Below are 16,963 nucleotides of genomic sequence, written 5' to 3'. Positions count from 1 at the left end.
CGGAGAATTGACGCGGAATTATTAAGCAAGTGAGTAAAGGTTGGGCGATCCCGAAGATAACGAACGATCGTCTTCGTTATTCATCTCATGGGTTAGACGCAGTCCATCATATGATAGTTTTAAAGTAAATAATGTTGTTACCGCAGATAAAAAATTTTGAAGATAAGACTAGACTTCTGGCCAAGGCTAATGCGTCGCTAAAAAGTCAAAAGCGGCAGATGCAGTTTGGGGCGTTCAGGGTATGCTTGTTTTCAACAGTGTTAGTGGTAGTTTGAAGTCGACCAATTGTACAGGGTCTGGCAATTGAAGTGCTACATTGGAACTAACAAATAATTTGATCAAAACGAAAACTTTTTCTTTCAAATTTAATACGATTTACATCAAAACAGATCATATTTTATAAAATCTATTGGCGCCTTTCGATTTTTGGTCCTTGAGCTTAACCAATCGCTGCAGAAGCTCAAGACACATATTTTAAAAAGCCCGCAGGTGGTTTTGTGGTATTTTATCCCAAGATTCAACAAGATGGCGCTTCAGAACTTCCAACTCGTCATGTTTTGTAGAGAAGACGTCACTTCTGTATATCCTAGACAGTTAAGTCCATAGGGTTCAGGTCCGGCGAACTTCCCGACCACTCCGTACTCGAAATAACTCTCGAAAAAAAAAAATCGCACACAAAAATTGGGACCTCTTAGCCAATGCGAAGTTCTGCTGTAAAACTACCAACTAAAACCAAAATTGGGGCGTGTCCACAGTTCGAGGACATGCCGTAGAACTATTTTCGATACGTGTTCGGTTGATCTTCACCAGGAAAGCACGGGCGATTCCGACCCAGACCTTTAATAAGACAGATTTCTGTCGTCTTGTGGCCTTTAATACGTTTGCATAGGTTCATGATCTTTCTGGCAACCAAAATCTGTAGTTCTGGTTGTTCACGAACCGCTGTACGGCGACGAATTCATCGACAGAAATCACGATATTCTCCATTTTTTTAATGCGCGGATCGCGTAAGCTGCGCCTTCGGTCTTCCTACCCGCTCTTGCTTCTGTTCAAACGAGAGGTCTTGAAATCTTAGAATCTTGTAAGGCTGGGCCTAAAGATCATCTTCCAAGATTCGACGGCGATTTTGATCCGGTGTATTAAAATCTATCGCCAATTTAGTGTTACTACGCCAAGAAATTCTCTCAGGGTGCATCTTGATGATCTCCACCATGGTAGGTGTCGCCACTGTAGCTTGACGACACCTACCATGGTGGACCCCACCATACTATACTTGGGTACTTCTGATCTCCAGGTATCTTCCAAGTCCGAGCAAAAATAAAAAAAAATACATATACTCATTGGACAACTCACGAAATATGTCTTTCTACCGTTTCAAAGCCTGAAACTAGGCAATCAAAGCACTACGTTAAGGTTCGAGGACTATTTTTACAAAAAAAAAAACTTGATTACAAAATTAACAAAAATATCCTCTCACACCTTAGACATAATGTTAACAAGGTGACAAGGTTTCATCTAACTCGGTTTTGTATACTTCGCAATAATCACTCCTAAAGTTATATAGCAGTTCAATTGCCGGACCTTATACTGATGGACGCAAGCTGACAAATTTATGATTGCGATAGTAAGTATAAGTCAATATCACCAGGGCCACCAAGGTTCTAAAAAAAGCTTCCAATTCTTCCAATAATCCAATTAATAACCTTTTGAAAGAAAACATTAACCTATACTTTATACATATTTGTTCGAGAAAAACTGTCACCAAAATCTTAAAATCCAGTATGTAATAAAGTAGAAAGTTACAAATGTTGATGATATTTTATAACTGATCAGGTACAGAACCTTTAAGCCTGTTTACTTTACAAAGCTGATAAATATTACTAAGGACGTCAAGAAAAGTTTACAGCAATTGCAAGTTGATTCAGTAAGATATTATTTTGGTCACACTGCCCCACCCACAGAGCTTATTCTCTCACCCGAACTATCGAACGCGATGTCGTCGATGGCAGGCGTCAGGAACTTCAGAACGCGACAACATCGAGCGCCACGCGGCCGTTCCAACACCGATGATGTTCCGTGCCGAATGGCCAGCCAACAAACCGGCAACGATTCGAAGAGACGAAAAACCGTGTGCCGGAGTATTGCAATATGGAATGGAACCCCCTAATAATGATGATGATGATGGGGGAAAAATAATACTAATAATGGCAAAAACTAAGCGGGACCGGGTGGGTTTCCACGGCATGGCACGGTATGGCACAATGCTACGCGGCTCGGCGGATGAGGACACAACAAGGCACCGTCACACACAGTAGAACCTGGATCGGGGCCCGGCTTGAAAAATGAAATTAGTTTAGTGTCAACATCAAATCAGTTTAGTTTGGAATCGCTGCCTGGCCAGAATGGCGCATTCGGGAGGTTCTGCGAATTTCTTTGGGCAGGTTTTTGCTATAGTGATACCCCCTGATTGGATGGGATAAAATGTAGGGAAAATTTCTTACATTTTAATAGTTATATTAGAAGCTCCACGACAGTTTTCGTTGTCCAAAAATAGTCGACAATTGGCGCGCAAAGACATTCTCGGGGTTTTGTTGTTGATGAACTGTCTCTTGCTGTAGATTTCGGATCACTGAGATCAGGGACCGACTGTGTGCTGCGAAGATCAGGGAGTGTTGTTCGGTGTAGACGGAGTGGCCGCGCGATCTGACATAAGATCCACTCGCTCACACGCACGGAACATGCGTTTAATTTACGACTTCGGAATTCTGGTGCCGCGACGCATCGAGGAATTATGTGACTTCTAAAAATAGCTAGTCGCCGCTTGGCGTTTTTCGGTACGGGAAGACACAAGGTTTTTCTGGTGTCACCGGCGTGGTGGGAATGTCGAGGAATTGCAGAAGGGCGGCGGCTGCGGCGTTGCGTTGTTCGATACCACACGTTGGAGTTGCCCGTCCGTGTGGAGATTTTTTGTTTTCCTTTTGGTCTCCGCAAAGTCCTGCCCGAGACATGTCTATCTACTTTGCGCCGAGCTACGGAAGATTTGAGCTTCGCCAAACTAAGCAGATCCCTCGCGGCCTGTTCGAAACTAAAATAGTCATGAATAAAACAATCAAATAGAACAACATTAGAAATTAAATTGAATCACATTATAGAAGACACACATCTCGCGATGCGAATCGCAGAAACGCGGACCAAACAAACTCGGAAGCGTGAATTAAGTTTAATTTGTATCTGCCCGAGAACAACTTTTACAACAATGAGGAAGACAGGCGAATATTTGGAACACTATCCCGCCAACATCTTCGAATAACAGTGCGAATATGACCAGATAGAGGGGCGTCCTGCCGACCGCTGAAAATGATCGTGATTCGATGAAACTTTTGCTCTATTTACATCCATAGAGAACGCACCACTTTGGTTGGACTGTATGTAATTTGTTTGAAACCCCGCCGCGGCCTCAAGGCAGAAGTCAGAAGTGATTTTCTATCGCGGAAGTCAACCAAGTTTGACATTTTTATAAATGAAGACGTAAACGATGCGATGGTGGTGTGCGGAGAAGTATGAATACGTACGTCCCATGACAAATGGTAAGTAGAATCGAATTGTCGTCAAACATTTGTTATCGAGGAGTAACGTTTTTTTAGAGGTGGGTGCACCCGAGGTTAGTGTAAAATTGGTTAAATTGAAATTTTTATGATATTTGGATAGAAAAAACCGTTTGTCAATTTTTGCATGATTTCATGTTTTTTGAAAAATTCCACAAAAAAATAGCATGATAAAATGCTTAGATAGTAGAACTTAAGCGTTTAATAAGAATGGCTGAATGAAGAATTAAAAATGTTATCATCCTTTCTATCTTAAATGTCATTGGCATGTTGAAACATTTGTTGAAAATGGCTATAAACAAAGAGTGGCTTATTATTTGTAAATTCATGATGAAGTGGCCATGTATGAAAAACAAAAATTTTCGCTCTTTGAAATTTGAATCAAATAATTATTTGTAGTACTGGAGGCAGTAAAAGTCGCTTCATTGGACTCGAATAACCGCGGGTACTATTCACCGTATAAATTTATTCAACAGCTTGAAAAAAGCCAGACAACTCAACATTGATTAAGACGCTGAGTTGATATCGGATTTGATATTGAAATTTGAAAAAAAAATTCAACAGTTTAGAACGCATCGTGTTGGTGGAAATTTTCCTACACATTTTTCATGAATAGCTGGAGATTTAAAAAAAAAATATTGAGGAATGGATGGAAATAGGCTTGGCGCAATAAGCAGCGAAATTTTTTTCTCCTACCAAAATTCCTCAATTCTTATAAAAGTTATTGTAATAAATAAACTGTGGGAGAACTGATAGTAAAATGTAAAGTTTAGTGCACATTATCAGCAGCCTGTTAACGGTCAGTTCTAACCATTATGACAACAATCCGGATTATAGAAAATCTTCGGAAAAAGACAAAAGGTAACCTAACTTCCGTCCGGTGGAAGCTCTGATATTGAGAAGATGGATTTACGAATGGAGTCCATGGATTTACGGAACTTCATAAGCTAGACATTTTCAAAATCTTTTTAAATTGATTTGAAACTATTTAATATTTACGAAGAATGCGTATCTTTAAAGAGAATTTGGAAAGGATAATAACCGTTAGTGGTTTTCAATACGTTATTGTTTTATTGATTTTTGTACAAGGAATTGAGAGCTATTTTTGGGGTTCACATAGTTTCTTTTTTTTTAACGTTCGTTCGTTCGAAAAAATGGAAATTTAAGTATTGGAAACAATTTCAAATACTTTGTTTACTTATTATATTTCATGCTGGGTGAGTCACCTCGTTTGTTTTCGCATTACGTTCCTGGTTCCTCACCCAGCCGTTATTTTCTTCCTAATCAGCTGATCAGGAAGATGTCATTTTAAAGCGGTTGCTTTCAAAAAAAAAAAATTAAATAAAAAAAAACATTTATTTTTGGAAGGTGTAGCAAAGCACACCGGGTCAGTTAGTTTCAGCTATAAAATTTTCTTCTAAGGATTAGCTTAGCATTCGAAGGATAAAAGAATATAGAAATATTTCTTCTGCATCAATCAATTGAATTATGAACCTTTACCAGAAATCACAGAAGCGTAGGAGAAATTATTGATATTACAGAAGTCAAAAGTATCCACTGAACAAATCCTTAGATTCATCTTTGCTAAGATGCAGATCAAGTTTTGGTCCTAAAGTATACAATTCCATTCTCATTTTTTTGAACACTGGCCCGAAAATACTGTTTTCCTATATAATCAATATTTTGTTAAGTATCATATATGATAAACCGACATATGTTTATATGAAAGTTCATAATTATTTTAAAATTTTCTAATTAAAACACTTCGTAGATATTATGAGGAGTTTTCTACGGAAATGTCTAGGAGCATAGGAGGTGTAGGTCAACCAAAGATCGCATAATTTTCCAAAAATGGCTCCTGATCCGAACCTCTCCCTTACTAAAACAACCCTTTCTGAGATTCTTGAATATAGATTCGCAGACGTATAGACGGTTTTTATTCGGGAGGGAAATTAAATATTAGTTTTTCATCAATAACTTTGGTCTCTTTCGGCAGATTTCTTTTGATTATAGTTTTCTTCAAGCCTAGATTATGATAAATATTTGATTCGAAAACTGCATTTCGATTAAAATTAACATCAAAATTTATTAGTTTTACTAAATGAACTACCCTTTGTTAATGGTGATATTCATCACAATAAGGATCAAAATGTTCGACCGCCCCGAGCGGAACACTAAAATGAAAATGCATGCCTTTTTGTCAAATAATGAGCAATTACAACCATTTAGGATGCGTTAGATTGTAAAATCTTTAGATTTTTCAAATATTTGGATAACATTCACATGTTGGCTCGGAGAGTAGTTCATTAATCTTTTAGGTAAAAATTATCCTTTTAAACCCATTTTTTAGCTCACAAATTCACAGAAGCTTAGTTTAATGACTTTGAACAGCTTTTATTCACTTTAATGTTGGGGAACAAAAGTTGTTTACTGTTGGACAGATTTTTTTCAAAACTGCATAACCACTGGTGCTAAGGAACATGACTTGCAGTCCTTTTTCGGTTCTAGTTTTGACACTTCAAACATTTTTGGAAACATATCTACTATGATAGACTTAAAGTCACATTTATGTCTTATTCTTGTTAAAATTATTTCATTGAAATTGTTTTTCGAATCATGCTTGGTTGCCTTATCAGTGAATCAAATATTTCTTTAAAACGTAATAAATTATCAAATTTAGCAATTTCTACTTTAACACGCTCTTAACCTACTTAAATATTTTTTAAAAATTAAAACATAATAAACCTTCATACTTGATTTTAAAAAAAGCTACAGCTTAGAGAATATTAGAAACGTGGAAAAAATGTACCTGTTTTTCGAAAAATTATCATTTCTAAAGCATCAGAAATCCATGGTCAAAACAAATTCTGGCAGTTAGGTCTGAAAGTTACAACCATTCCGATTTGATTTTTGAGTTAAAAATGATCCTAAATTAGATAGAAGGGATAATATAAAAACCACGTCTAAAGGTGTACAAATACGTGGGGAGACTGGAGAATCATAGACCAATTTTTTGCCTTGCTCCATAACTCCATTATTATAAAAGATCAAATGCAAAAATATAAATTGTATGGTTTTCATTACTACATTACGTATCATTACTCATTAGGCAGTTTTATTCATTTTTTAATAATTTTTTCCCCGAATTCCGACTGCTTAAAGAAATTTTTTTTTTCGTTTTTGGATTTTGAAAAATGGTGGGAAATTGTGGGCCACCAATTCCAAAATGACCAAATGATATGCAAAGCTTATAAGTTGACCCAAAACTAGTTCATCTATAGTTATATGAAAATAATTTCAGGTGATGAAATAAAAAAGATAGTTATGTATTATTAAGTAGTTTCAAAAACCTGGTTCGTGAACGATTTGGCAAAAAAACTTGTATAGGATTCATGCATTCAATAAAATTTATTAATTTTTTTCAATAACTCTTCATTTGGAAAAGAAAACTTTGCAGATAGGAAAAATGTAATTTAAGTTATGAATGTGAATTAAACACCAAAGTATGGGTGGCACAAGATATCTCACATTCTGTTACCCGTGATTTCACGCATGCTGTGATTTGCAATTTGATTGCGTTTGGGTGACTTGTTGCTAATTCATGAATTAATCCTTCTCCATGTGAAAGAGCATGATAAGACTGAGATCATAAGCACATGAACATATTTCTGTTATGAGCTTTAGGATTTCCACAGATGTAATTTACGGGTGCTTGTTTAATTTTTTTTATTCAATTTTTTTAGCCTTTTAAATATACGAAGAAAATGAAGCTTTCATAAGTTAACAACATATGGAAATATACGCTTACGCAAAGCGATGAAGATGAGAGTTGGATTGAGATTTTTATCTCAAAACACATCCGAGATATTCAGAGCAAAGTTGCCGAAAAAAATTCTGTGTTTTTGAGATCTGTGATTTTACTAAAAATTCTGTGATGGTTTTCTGTGATGCTATTTATTTCCTTTAATTTCATTGAAAAATCATGAAAAATAGGGTCTTTTAACCATTTTTGTTTTAAAGAATGAATTATCATTATCAATCTTTTCATATTTTTAAAATTAATAGTAGGAAATTAAAATTTTATATTGGCCAAAAAAATTATAATTTTGGAAATCCATTCAAAATTTATGAATCCTGTGAAATCTGTGAATATTCCGAAATTCTCTGTTCTGTGAATTCTGTAATGAAAATTTGCTCAAAGTTCTGTGAAATTGCAGATTTTTCTGTGATTTCGGCAACCTTGATTCAGAGTGGTAAAAGTTTCCCCACTGCCCACGATACCCAAATTTTTTCTACAATAAAGCATGGATCACTACAAATCTGGACGCATTAGAAAGGGTCTATGTCGGAGCTATGTAAACGACATAAAAATGTTTTGTGCTTAAATTGGAGGGTTTTTACTGCACTTTTAAGGAAAAATAATAACAAAATTATTCCGATGTTTTTTTAATGAAATTTCGTACTTTTCGTCGAGAACCACTCATCTAAGTTTGGACACTCTATTCACTGACCTCAGCGGCCATTTTGTTCCACAATCTCTTCATCTCTGTTGCATCCCGAGTCGTCCTACCATTCTTCTTCATCTTCTGATTAACAATTGCTCAAAATTTATATAGGGCGATAGGGCGGAATTGAGGGCAGTTGGGTGGGTTGACGTCCTTCTCGACAAAATCCACCACTGTAGTACCTCTTCGCTGTAGTGGCAGCTAGTTAAATCTAGCAAAAACTTTACTGGTTCTTTGTGAGATCTAACAAAAGTAAAAAAACATTTTTCAGGCACTCCTCCTTGTATATTTCGGAGTCCATGGTCTTGTTTTTCACAAAAAAAACCGGGGTTTTTCGGCCACAGCTCCAAATATCTTGCCAGATCAAACACTTTTCTGTAAAGTTATTGACAAAAACGAATTTGAACTTGATGGGGACATCACTCTGACCAGTGGCTTTGTAAAATTTTTGGTCAGGAAGCCTCCTCAAATCAGATTTCGCGATTTTTGAACCAGACCACATCGGGTTTTTGAACGTGGGTGTCCAAAATTAATTTTCGTCTCATGGCTTCTATCACGTGTAACTTTTTTGGAACAAAACGAATCGTAATGAAATTTTCAGCACTGATAGAGGAAACATTTCCGAACAAAGTACTGTCAAAAAATTCCAGATCCGACAACTAGGAGCGCTATGGTATAATAAACAGTGTGTCCAGATTTCTGATGATCCATGCTTTATTTACCCTTCACATAAGTTGAATTATCTCAGTTATTTGTGGAATAATTCTAACAAATTATTTTATGTTATATTGAAGTGTGAATTGCTGAAAGTCTTGTTCCTTAGCCCCTGTGGTTATGCAATTTTAAAATTTGTCAAATTTGATCATCAACGATAAAATAAACATGAAGTTCATCAAAAGTGGTTCAAAATAATAAAAACTAAGCTTCTGTGAATTTTTCCGCGAAAAAAATGAGGTTTTAAAAGGCTAACTTTCCCTAAAAGACGAATGAATCAACACAGGAAAAGGAAATCAAGTAATCCCATTCTCCCCTAAGTTTCGCCTGAACTACTGTCCGAACTAGCATGTGAATATTATTCACAACCAAACATTTGAAAAACCTAAAGATTTTGCCATCCAACAAATAAAAATGGTTGGAATCGGTCATTATTTGCATGAATGAATTTCAATTTTAGTGTTCCATTTCAGTGTTTAGTGTTTATCTTAACTCTAGTCGAAATATAGTCTTCGAATGAAATATTTATCATGATGTATGCTTTAAAAAACTGTAACCTTAAGTGAAAATTCCTGGAAAATCGATTGAAGAGTTTTAAACGCTGCGCGAGCTGACAATCGGAGATGTAATGCCTTTTTAACCTCTTATTCCCCTACATTTTGTCGATAATTCAAGAAAAAGCTTAGTTAAACTTGAAAATTTTGAAGAAAAAAAGACCGATCTTGTTTCATTTTTCCCAAGAAATCAAGTAATGGCTGTTTGAGCAACTGCAAGTTTCGAGAAATTTAGTTATCGCTGTTTTTACCCTCAATTCCCCTTCATTTTTGATTAATTCAGAAAAAGGCAGGTTCGGACTTGAGTTTTTGGTTAACAAAATGAGACCCATCTTGTATGATTTTATCCGAGAAATCGAATGAAGGCTGTTTATGCCACCGCACGCTCTGAAAAATGGAATTATGATTGCCTTCAATACTTCTACATTTTTCAAATAATTCCAAAAAAGCACGCTCGGATTGGAAAATCTTGAGACCTATCTTGTGTTATTTTTTCTAAGAAATCGAGAAAAGTATCGAATTCAGGCAAGAACGTGTTGTTTGAAAAAAAACATCTATACTTTATGTAAAAAAACACGAGGAATCGTATGGTCTACACTGCTTTCTGATAAAATTACTTTAAAAACAACATTTTGCCCTATTTTCCCCTATTTTTTTTAAGTGGTAAAGGTTGAATTTCGATTGTAGCAATCGGCCTTGCTACTAAAAATCAAATAAACTCTGCTTTTTATTATGTAAAAAGGTCGGCTCTATCGATTAGTGTACTCCAATTTTTGTTTTTACTACGACAAGTGGCTCATTTTACCTCTTTTCCCATAAACTTAAAAAAAAATTCAAAGAAAGTGTAATCCAACATTTTTTCATCATGAATGATCATTTTTGGTAGATTTATTCATCTTTAACGGCTAAATAGCCCCAACGTCGCCAAGCTTTTATAAAGTTCACTGAAACATGCAATTTCTTAAAAAAAAACATTGTAACAAACGAAAATGTAATTGAACAGATGCAAAAAACATTGGATCAGCTGGAAAACTCATTGTTGAATCGAGTTGAGAACACCGCTTAGCACTCAGCTGACGAGAAAAGCCACATTTTCCACAATTTTCCCAAAATTCATTCATGAACTCATACATTATTTACAAAAAAATCATAGTATGACTTTTTAGTAGCAAGACACAATTTAGTAGCAATGCTACAATCGGTATTCTATCTTTACTCCTAAAAAAATAGGGGATATCGGACAAAATGAGGCATTCAGAGACATTTTATCAGAAAGAGGTTTAGACCATTCGATTTCTCGTGTTTCTTTTGCATAAGAAATAATAGTTTTCCAGAGTTTAGAGCAGTTTAGGCTCGGAATAGGTTCTTTTATTTGATCAAAAATGCACACTGTGTACGCTTTGGAAAATTGAATTATTGCTGATTTAACCCTCAATTCTTCTACATTGCGGTATCGAATTTTGAGTACAGCGAATGCGCCAACATCATTTTTCGAGAAATACGCAATCAAAGTTTGCAGCACAATAAGGTCCCAGCTTATTATTTTGATATTATTTTGTTTTCTTGTTTTCTCGATAACCAAATATCCTCCAGATAAATTCTTACAATCAAAATGTATGTCTTCGAACGTAAGAACTCGATTTATTCACATTTTGCGCATTCGTCCTTTTAAAAATTCATTACCGATTCTCAAATTAATTCAGAAAAAAATACGTTAACGGAATATTAGAAAAAATTATAGGTTTTTAGGGTAAAAATAGCCAAAGCTTCATTTTCAGATGCATGTGTTGTTTGATTCGATTCCTCGGGAAAATCCGGATAAGTTTTTCATGACTGTCCGCCAACTGTATCGTTGATATAAGTCGCGAATGACATAAAGATGTTAAAGCGACTATGATCCAAAAAAAAAATTAAAACAATTTTGCATTCAAAGGTTTAGTTTTGAGTACCGTAAAACTGGGTAACTTTAATCACCGGGGTAACTTTGACCAACAATAAATTTTTGCACATTATCATCGATAACTCATTCTATAGTTTGAATTTTTGAAAACTGTTTTCTACGTTTGAAAGCCTATGAATTAAGTATCAAATAGACAAAATTTGGTTTGTATTTGAAATTTATTTTCTGTCAGTAAAAATGTAATTTCAAAATCTTAAAATTTCTATTTTTTCAAGGATTGCAAACAAACAGCTCTCCTGATGAAACCAAAAAGCATTAAGAAGCAAACGGGTTGTTGAAAGAACTACTATTTTTTCTTTGTGTTTCAACACCTTTCATGCTTCCTAATCTAATCTATCCGTCTATAATTTTCATTACTTTCATTTGATATTCTTCCTATTAGAATGTATAGTTCACCAAAATGCCATTAATCATTCAATTAAATCACTTTTTTTCTTTGTACATGTATAGTTATATGTAGTACTATTTGAATAGTATTTTAGTGATAAATTTTCGATATTAAAAAAATAAGGACATTTTCCAAGAGTAAGCTCGTATTGGACAAATGGATAGGAACTTCATCAAATGGTTAACTTTGAAAAAAAAAAAATGATAATGGATATAGTGGGAGGGTCCAGAGGAATGTGTTAAGGTAAAATTTCATTTGTATTTTCTAGCTCAAACTATTTAGCAATTGTTTTAATTTTTGCCCCTAAATGTATGCAACATAATAGTACATTTTTCAATTATAAATGTTTTTAAAAGAAAACGTTATAAAGCAAGATAAAACTGATAAACTAGCATTTGTAAATATTATGAAGGTGGTTTTGTATTTTTTATGATCGAGAAAAAACTCGTTAAAACCGTCAAAATGGAGACTGAGCAATGTAACCCCGAAGCATCAAATTCAAAACAGAGACGAAATCGATTTTTTAATCAAATTTAAAGTTGTCTTATAAATTTCTGCAACCATGTTTTACGTTCATTGGAGTCCAGTACTGATTTTAAAAATATGAAACATGCCACATTCCCCTTAACAGAAAAAATAATTGAAAAAATTTAAAAAAGTGATCAATACTACATCGGACATCGCACATATGTAAGTAATAGGGACTTATTTTGGACCACCTTGCTCATATATATCTGAAAAATCATTTATTTATGAAAAAATCGGCGAATATATGTAGTTTAAGTCAAATATGCTTCTCTAAATTTTCTATGATTATTCGACTGATATCTATCTTGATAAGCCAGGTGATCCAGTTAATCACCTGTTCCAAAATAATTTCGTTACCCTAGACATTGGTTAACGGAGGAACGACTTTTAAAAACCATGTTAGTTAGCATATTCTCCACACGTGTTTAAAGATAGCCACTTCAAGATGATAAAAAACAATAAGGCCCCCTTTAGCGAAATTATGGGGCTTTGGGCCAGGATTAATAAGTAAAGAATCTTAGTATTTAAAAAGATTAGCATAAATAAGAGTAGAAAACGCATTTAAGGGGAACATTCTTGTAATGTGACATCGAGTTCCTGTGTTCCATCGAAGCTGCACGGATAAAATGTGCTTTTCCGTGAATCAACCATTCTAAAAAAAAGATTTGTCGAAAAAAAAAAAATTATCAAGTACCCAAAAGTGACCTAAGTATTAACAGATTTTAGATGAAACTATGAAAATTTGCTAAATGAACATTACCAAAGAAAACACGGTGTACTTCATTTTCACCAATAAAAATCCCACGAGTTCTGCAACCGATTACCCTATGGAAGGTCACTTCCATCTGTACCGTTGAGCCGTCAACACGTACGCCGGAGCATCGTATCGTTGCTGTGTACCTGCAGGAACATTTTACATTATTTATTTTTTCCTTACCTGTATTTCAATCAGCACTTTTCAGTGCTAAAATTATTTTCATTTTCTTTTATTCATATTTTCTCTTTTCTTTCCAGCATGGGGAAGTCTTCGGCCGGCTCAAGGGCCGGAAGAAAACGGATTGCTGAACCTAATCCAGGGCCATCTGCCAAAAAAGTTGAAATTTCCAATTCATTGATGTCCTTCATAACATCGGTGATGAGGAAATATTCATATTTAATTCTGATAAGAGTACTAAGAAACCTTCTTCTTCTTCTTATACTCTTAAAAACGAAAAGATTCCACCAATAACGGTCACGATTCCTGACTTCAATGCCTTTCGAAAAGAAATCGTCACTTCCGTCAAGGATGTGAAGATTTCTTTTCAGATCGGTCGAAGGGGAACTGCTCGTATATTGGCGGAATCTTTTAATGATTTTCAAAAGGTTTTAAATTATTTGAATAATAAAAAACACCAATTTTTTACGTACGACACTAGAAGTGATCGTCCATTTAAAGTTGTACTTCGTGGTCTCACTGGCGATCAGACACCGGATGAGATCACAGCTGAATTAAATTCTTTGTTAGGTTTTTCTCCAATTCAAGTAATTCAAATGAGGAAAAGAACCAACACGAATAATACCAGTAGTGTTGGTTTTGCTCCTGAACTTTATTTGATCCATTTTAAAAAGGATCAGGTTAATAATTTGAAAATTTTGGAAAAGGCTCGTCTTATGTTTCATTGTCGAGTAAAATTTGAACCTTTTCGTAAATCCCATACCAATTTTTTACAAAATATTACGCAATGTCGTCGTTGTCAAGCTTTTTGTCACGGCACTAAAAATTGTAGAATGAATGCCAGATGCATGTTTTGCGGCTCATTCGATCATGAAAAATCTAAATGCCTTTTTGGTGGTGATAAGCCAAAAACAGAATTTTTTAAGTGTGCAAATTGCGCAGGTAATCATTCCTCGAATTCGCTAGACTGTCCCATCAGGGCAAAAATTATTGCTTCTAGGAAAAATCCCAAAGTTTCCAGAAAAGTTTCTTCTCCTCCTTCCTCTTTTTCGTCTTCACACGTCAGGCCGGCAAACAACCTGCCTGTTCGCATTCAGCCTCGGTCTACATTGGAATCACGGCTGGGTAATACCCGAAGTGATTTTAATGTTACCTGGGCTGATTCTGCGCCCCAGGCTCGTTGTTTATCGTTCTCAGAGGTGGTTGAAAATGGGTTGCCCTCTTCAGGTTTAACTAATAAAAATGGGAAAAAACCAAGTCTCAACGTTCATGCGAAGGCTTGGGAAAATCCCCAAAATTCAAATACTTTTTCTTCTCCTTCCTCTTCTGATTCGAACAATTTTGTTGATTTGGGTGAGATTACTGAGGAAAAATTAAAATTTTTGCATCAAAATTTAATGGAAATGATGCAACTTATGTTGAAAGCAAATTCAATGTTTGAAGCTTTCCAAACTTCTTTTAATTATGCTAACAAAATTATTATGACTTTACGATTCCCTCATGGATCCAAATAGATGTTTAAATATTATGAATTGGAACGCTAGATCTTTGCTGGCTAACCAAGACGAGTTCTTTTTATTTTTGAAAACTCAAAACATACATATTGCTGCCATCACTGAAACTTTTTTAAAGCCAGACAATAACTTGAAAAGCAATGCTTTCTTTAAAATTTTACGAAATGATCGACTTGATCGACAAGGTGGGGGTGTAGCTATTGTCATCAATAGTCGTCTCAAATTTAGACTTCTTCCTTCTTTCAATACAAAAGTCTTAGAAACAATTGGAATTGAATTAGAAACTTCTATGGGGAAAATTATAATTGTTGCCGCATATTTGCCTTTTCAATGTAGCGGTGAACAGAAAAATTTTTTGAAGGGAGATTTACAAAAACTCACCAGAAATAAATCTAAATTTTTTATTATTGGTGACTTTAATGCAAAACACCGATCTTGGAATAATATTTCATCAAATTCTAATGGGAATATTTTGTTTAATGATTGCTCTGCAGGTTATTATACTGTTGAATATCCTAATGGGCATACTTGTTTTTCTTCAATTAGAAATCCCTCCACAATTGATTTGGTTCTAACGGATTTAGGCGAGTATTGTAGTCAATTAGTTACTCATGCGGACCTCGATTCAGACCACCTTCCAGTAACATTTTCTTTATCCCAAAGTCCCATTGAAAACCCTTTAAAATCAACTTTTAACTTTCAAAAGGCTAACTGGGAGCGATATATGAATTTTATTGAACGTAATTTAGATGTAAACGTTCCACTGAATTCAATAGAAGATATTGATTTGGCTGTAGAAAATTTGACAACTGCAATAGTCAATGCTAAAGCCGCTTCAATACCTAAAGGTCAACATAAATTCAATCAACCTTTAATTGATGATGATCTTCAGTTTTTGATACGACTGAAAAACATTCGTCGACGCCAATATCAACGTACTAGAGATCCTTATTTGAAATTAATTTATTGCGACCTTCAAAAAGAGATCAAACGTCGTTTAAATTTCATTCGTAATGAAAATTTTGCTAAAGCAGTAGAGGACATAAAACCCTACTCAAAGCCATTTTGGAAATTAACTAAAATTTTGAAAAAGCCCCAGAAGCCAATTCCTACTTTGAAAGATGGGGATAAACTTCTTTTAACTAATTCAGAAAAGGCTCAAAAATTAGCCCAACAATTTGAGTCTGCTCATGATTTTAATTTAAACGTTGTAAGTCCAATTGATGCTCAAATTTCCCTAGAATTTGATGATATTCTTTCTAAGCAAAATGTGTTTGAAAGTTCTTGTGAGACAAATATTGATGAACTTAAATTGATTTTCAAAAAATTTAAAAATATGAAAGCTCCAGGGGAAGATGGGATTTTCTATATTCTTCTTAAAAAGTTGCCTGAAAGCACTTTAAATTTTTTAGTTAAAATTTTCAACAAATGTTTTCACTTGGCCTATTTTCCCAATAAATGGAAAAATGCCAAAGTAACTCCAATTTTGAAACCTGGAAAAAGTGCTTCAGAGCCTTCAAGTTATCGACCAATTAGTTTGCTTCCATCTTTAAGTAAACTATTTGAGAGAGTTATTTTGAATAGAATGATGATTCACATTAATCAGAATTCCATTTTCCCTGATGAACAATTTGGTTTTCTTCATGGACATTCTACTACACATCAACTTTTGAGTGTAACTAATATGATTAACGCTAGCAAATCTGAAGGTTATTCAACTGGTGTTGCTCTTCTTGATATTGAAAAAGCTTTTGACAGTGTTTGGCACAAAGGTTTAGTAGCTAAATTAGCTCGATTTGATTTTCCTGTATATCTCACCAAAATTATTCAAAATTATTTGACTAGCCGAACCTTACAAGTAAGCTATCAAAATTCATGCTCTGAAAGGACACCCATTAGAGCTGGTGTCCCTCAAGGCAGTATACTTGGGCCAATTTTATACAATATTTTTACTTCTGATCTTCCTGATGTACCAGAAGGAAAAGGTAGAAGATTATTTGCTGATGATACTTTGCTTTCAGCAAAAGGTCGAAATTTACGGGTGGTACGCAGTAGATTGCAACAAAATTTAAATTCCTTTTTGAATTACTTGAAAATGTGGAAAATTTCTCCTAACGCTTCCAAAACTCAACTTATTTTATTTCCCCATAAGCCAAGAGCAAATTTTTTAAAACCTAATGAAAATCATTCCATAACTTTTAATGGGGTTTCATTAGAATGGTCTGATCACGTGAAGTACTTGGGACTTACACTTGATCGGA

Source organism: Uranotaenia lowii, chromosome 2 (assembly GCF_029784155.1).
Source record: "Uranotaenia lowii strain MFRU-FL chromosome 2, ASM2978415v1, whole genome shotgun sequence".
NCBI lineage: Eukaryota > Metazoa > Arthropoda > Insecta > Diptera > Culicidae > Uranotaenia > Uranotaenia lowii.
Note: the sequence above shows the minus strand (reverse complement) of the source record.